This window comes from Hypanus sabinus, chromosome 17 (genome assembly GCF_030144855.1).
Source record: "Hypanus sabinus isolate sHypSab1 chromosome 17, sHypSab1.hap1, whole genome shotgun sequence".
NCBI lineage: Eukaryota > Metazoa > Chordata > Chondrichthyes > Myliobatiformes > Dasyatidae > Hypanus > Hypanus sabinus.
Window position 1 is genome coordinate 85,300,146 of NC_082722.1, and position 6,000 is coordinate 85,306,145.

A 6,000-nucleotide genomic window follows, 5' to 3' on the forward strand; every position below is an offset into this window, starting at 1 on the left:
ATCTGGCACACTGCTGCTGTCTTCCACAGTGAAGACTGATGCAAAATACTTAGTTTATCTGCCTTCTCCTTGGCCCCTGTTATTATTTCTCCAGCCTTATTTTCTGGTGGTCCTATATCCATTCTCATCTCTCCTTTATTTTTTTACCTACTTGAAAAAGCCTTTATTATCCATGTTGATATTGTTTGCTAGCTTGCTTTCACATTTCATCTTTTCCTTCCTAATGATTCTTTTATTTGCTCTGTAGGATTTTAAGACCTTCCCAATCCTCTGTTTTCCCACCATTTTTTGATTTGTTGTATGCCCTTTCTTTTGTTTTTACATTAGCTTTGACTTCCCTCGTCAGCCACAATTGTACTATTTTGCCATTTGAGTATTTTGTCATTTTTGGAATACATCTGTCTCACACCCTCCTCATTTTCCCCAGAAACCTTTGCTGCTCTGCTGTCATTCTGCTGTTCAATTTACTTTGGCTAACTCAATCGCATTGTGATCACTGGCTCTGAAGGGCTCTTTTACCTTTAGCACACTAGTCGCCTCCAGTTCATTACATAGCACCCAATCCAGTATAGCTGGTCCTGTGTCACATCTTTCTACTGGAAAATGTTGAATCTTTGTTGGCTGAGTTAAGAAACTATAAGGGTAAAAGGACACTGTTGTCAGTTATATACAAGTCTCAAAACAGTAGCCTGGATGTGGACCACAGATTACAACAGGAAATAGAAAAGGCGAGTCGAAAGGGCAACGTTATGATAGTCATGGGAGATTTTAACATACACGTCAATTGGGAAAATAGGTTATGGATCTCAAGAGAGTGCATTTGTTGAATGCCTATGAGATGGCTTTTTAGAGCAGTTTGTTGTTGAACCTACTTGGAGATCAGTTATACTGGATTGGATGTTATGTAATAAACTGGAGGCAATTAGGGAGCTTAAGGTAAAAGAACCCTTAGGAGCCAGTGATCATAATATGATTGAGTTCAACTTGAAATTTGATAGGGAGAAAGTGAAGTCAGATGCAGCAGTATTTCAGTGGAGTACAGGAAATTACAGTGGTATGAGAGAGGAGTTGGCCAAAGTAAATTGGAAGGAGCTGCTGGCAGGGATGACAGCAGAGCAGCAATGGCTTGAGTTTCTGGGAAAAATAAGGAAGGTGCAGGACAGATCTATTCAAAATACGAATAAATTTTTGTGGCATCCGTTAGTCTTGCGAGACCATGGATCTGCGCCTGGAAAGTCTTGGAGTGTCCTGTCCAGGGCGCGGGCCTGGGCAGGGTTGTATGGAAGACCAGCAGTTGCCCATGCTGCTAGTCTCCCCTCTCTATGCCACTGATAGTGTCCAAGGGAAGGGCAAGGGCCAATACAACTTGGCACTAGTGTTGTCGCAGGAGTTGCCAGAACGAGGTTGAAGGCAATGTTGGACTGCCTTAGGGACTCCAGCTCCGGATTTGTCCTAAGGGTTTACTCCTGAAGCCTTTCCCATGAGTGTGTGTGGCTGCAAGGCAGCTGAGGTTTGAAATCACAGTTTTCCCTTTCTTAGGTTGACTGCCTTCCCAGGCTGATGAGCTCCATCTACTCGAAGCACTGGTTTTAAGGTGTCAGGACCCGCCTTCGCCCCTTCTCCTGTCAGTAGAAACAGGTCCACTGGGCTTAGAGGTTAAGCCACACAAGAAGGCCAGGAGTTGGACTTGGTTGTCAAAGGCTATTTGAGGTGCATGCCCTGAGGAGCACTTTTTGGTAGGGGAGCTTGTCCCCAATACCACTTCTCGGCTTGACAACCTTGGAACCCAAACACAAGGAAATACTTAAATGGCAAAATAGTACAACCATGGCCGACAAAGAAAGTCAAAACTAATGTAAAAACAAGAGACGACACACAAAAAAGTAAAAATTAGTGGGAAGATTGAGGATTCTGAAGCTTTTTAAAATCTACAGAGAGCAAGTAAAAGAATCATTAGAAGTGAAAAGATGAAATATGAAAGCAATCTAGCAAACAATATCAAAGTGGATAATAAAAGGAATGAGTGTGGATTTAGGACTGCTAGAAAATTAGGCAGGAGATAGAATAATGGGAGACAAAGACATGGCAGATGATCTAAATAAGTATTTTGCATCAGTCTTCACTGTGAAAGACACTAACAGTGTGCTAGGTGTTGTAATGTATGACGGAAGAGAAGTAAATGCAGTAACTATTACAAGGGAGGAGGAGACAGACCTAAGAGTACATGTCACCCAGACCAGATAAGCTGCACCCTAGGGTTCTGAAAGACGTAGCAATAGAGATTGTGGAGGCATTAGCAATAATCTTTCAAAAATCATTGGACTCTGGCATGGTGCCAGAGGACTGGAAAATTGCAAATGTCACTCCATGCTTTAAGAAAGAAAGAAGGCAGCAGAGAGGAAATTATAGACACGTTAAACTGACCTCAGTGGTAGGGAAGATGTTGGTGTCAGTAGTTAAGGATGAACTTATGGAGTACTTGGTGACACAGGGCAAGATAGGACAAAGTCAACGTAGTTTCCTTAAAGGAAAATCTTGCCTGATGAACCTGTTGGAATTCTTTGAGGAGATTACAAATAGGATAGATAATAGACAATAGACAATAGACAATAGGTGCAGAAGTAGACCATTCGGCCCCTCGAGTCTGCACCGCCATTCTGAGATCATGGCTGATCATTCACTATCAATACCCAGTCCCTGCCTTGTCCCCATATCCCTTGATTCCCCTATCCATCAGATATCTAGCTCCTTCTTGAAAGCATCCAGAGAATTGGCCTCCACCGTCTTCCGAGGCAGTGCATTCCACACCTGCACAACTCTCTGGGAGAAGAAGCTCTTCCTCAACTCTGTTTTAAATAACTGACCTCTTATTCTCAATCCATGCCCTCTGGTACTGGACTCTCCCAACATCTGGAACATATTTCCTGCCTCAATCCTATCAAATCCTTTAATTATCTTAAACGTTTCAATCAGATCCCCTCTCAATCTCCTCAATTCCAGTGTGTACAAGCCCAATCTCTCCAATCTCTCTGCGTAAGACAGCCCTGCCATCCCAGGAATCAACCTAGTGAATCTACGCTGCACTTCCTCAATTGCCAGAATGTCCTTCCTTAAACCTGGAGACCAAAACTGTACACAATATTCCAGGTGTGGTCTCACCAGGGCCCTGTACAAATGCAAAAGGACATCCTTGCTCTTGTACTCAATTCCCCTTGTAATAAAGGCCAACATTCCATTTGCCCTCTTCACTGCCTGTTGCACTTGCTCATTCACCTTCATTGACTGATGAACTAGGACTCCTAGGTCTCTTTGCATTTCTCCCTTACCTAAGTCTACACCGTTCCGACAATACTCTGCCCTCTTGTTCCTGCTTCCAAAGTGGATAACTTCACATTTATTCACATTGAATGACATCTGCCAAGTATCTGCCCACTCACCCAGCCTAACCAAGTCTCCCTGTATTCTCCTAACGTCCTCTTCGCATGTCACACTGCCACCCAGTTTAGTATCGTCAGCAAACTTGCTGATATAGTTTTCAATGCCCTCATCTAAATCATTGACATAAATCGTAAAGAGCTGTGGTCCCAATACAGAGCCCTGTGGTACCCCACTAGTCACCTCCAGCCGGTCCGAGAAACACCCATTCACTGCTACCCTTTGCTTTCTATCTGCCAACCAGTTTTCTATCCATGTTGAAACCCTGCCCCCAATGCCATGAGCTCTGATTTTACTCACCAATCTCCTATGTGGCACCTTATCGAATGCCTTCTGAAAATCTAGGTATACAACATCCACTGGCTTACCCTCGTCTAACATCCTTGTTACACCGCTTACCCTTGTCTAACATCCTTGTTACACCTAGACTACACTACACTACACTATAGATAAAGGGGATGCAGTGGATGCTGTATATTTGGACTTTCAGAAGGCCCTTGACAAGGTGCCACACATGAGGCTGCTTACCAAGTTAAGAGCCCATGGTATTACAGGAAAAGTTAGTAACATTTTTAGAGTATTGGCTGATTGGTAGGAGGCAACAAGTGGAACTAAAAGGATCCTTGTCTGGCTGTCTGCCAGTGACTCATGGTGTTCCCCAGGTGTCGATATTGGGACTGCTTCTTTTTATGCTATAGATAAATGATTAATGATTTAGATAATGGAATAGATGGCTTTGTTGCAAAGTTTGCAGATGATATGAAGATTGGTTGAGGAAAACAGATTGCAGAACGACTCTGGGAGGTGAGGACCATGACAAAATCACAGTCACTAAAGAGATAGTGATGAACAAACTAGAGGGCCTAAAGGTAGATAAGTCACCTAGTTCTGATGGGATGCATCCCAGGGTGCTGAGGGAATTGGCAGAGGTTATAGTAGATGTGTTGGTAATCATTTACCCAAATTCTCTAGACTCTTGACAGGTTCTAGCAGATTGGAAGACAGCAAATGTCATGCCACTTTTTAAAAAAGGATGTAGGCAAAAGACGGGCAATTATAGGCCAGGTAGCTTAACATCTGTAGTTGGGAAAATGCTTGAAGCTGTCATTAAGGAAGAAATAATGAAACATTTAGAATTAAGTGGTTTCATTAGACAGACGCAGCATGATTTCAGAAAGGGCAAGTCCTGTTTGACAAACTTACTGGAGTTCTTTGAGGACATAGTGAATGTAGTGGATAGAGGGGAACAAGCGGATGTCATACACTTGGATTTCCAGAAGACGTTTGATAAGGTGCCGCACAAGAGACTTACAGAATAAATAAGATACGGATGCATGGAGTCGGAGGAAATGTGTTGGCATAGATAGTGGATTGGTTAACCAATAGAAGGCAGAGAGTTGGTATAAATGGCTGTTTCTCCAGTTGGCAGTTAGTGGTGAGTTGGGTGCCGCGGGATTGGTGCTGGGCCTGTAGCTGTTTACCATTTACATTGATGATTTGGAAGAGGGGACTGAGTGTAGCGTAGCAAAATTTGCTGATGATACTAAACTGAGTGGAAAAACAAATTGTACAGAGGATGTGGAGAGTCTGCAGAGGGATATAGGTAGGTTAAATGAGTGGGCCAAGGTCTGGCAGATGGAATACAATGTTGGTAAATGCAAGATCGTCCACTTTGGAAGGAATAATAGAAGAACAGATTATTATTTAAATGGTGAAAGATTGCAGCATGCTGTCGAGCAGATGGCCTTGGGAGTGCTCGTGCATGAATCGCAAAAAGTTGGCTTGCAGGTGCATCAGGTTATTAAGAAGGCAAATGGAATATTGGCCTTCATTGCTAAAGGGATTGAATTCAAGAACAGGGAGGTCACGCTGCTTACAGGGTACTGGTGAGGTTGCACCTGGAGTACTGTGTGCAGTTCTGGTCTCCATTCTTGAGGAAGGATATACTGGCTTTGGAGGCAGTGCAGAAGAGATTCACAAGGTTGATTCCAGAGATGAAGGGGTTAATCTATGAGGAGAGATTGAGTCACCTGGGACTATACTTTCTGGAATTCCGAAGAATGAGAGGAAATCTTATAGATACATACAAAATTTTGAAAGGGATAGATAAAATAGAAGTTGTTTCCATTGGTAGGTGAGATGAGAACTAGGGAACATTGCCTCAAGATTCAGGGGAGAAGATTTAGGACGGAGATAAGGAGAAACTGTTTTTCCCAGAGAGTGGTGAATCTGTGGAATTCTCTGCCAGGGAAGCAGTTGAGGCTTCTTCCCTAAATATACTTAAGAAACAGTTAGATAGATTTTTACATAGTAGGGGAATTAAGGGTTTTGGAGAAAAGGCAGGTAGATGGAGCTGAGTTTACAGACAGATCAGCTATGATCTTATTGAATGGTGGGGCAGGTTCGATGGGCTGGATGGCCTACTCCTGCTCGTATTTCTTATGTTCTTATGTAAGGACTTAGAAAAATTGGGAGAATGAGCAAGAATGTCCTGCACCTTCATTTTATCCAGAAACACACATCATTACTGCTCTGTTGACATCATTCCAGCAGCTCCTTCCATGT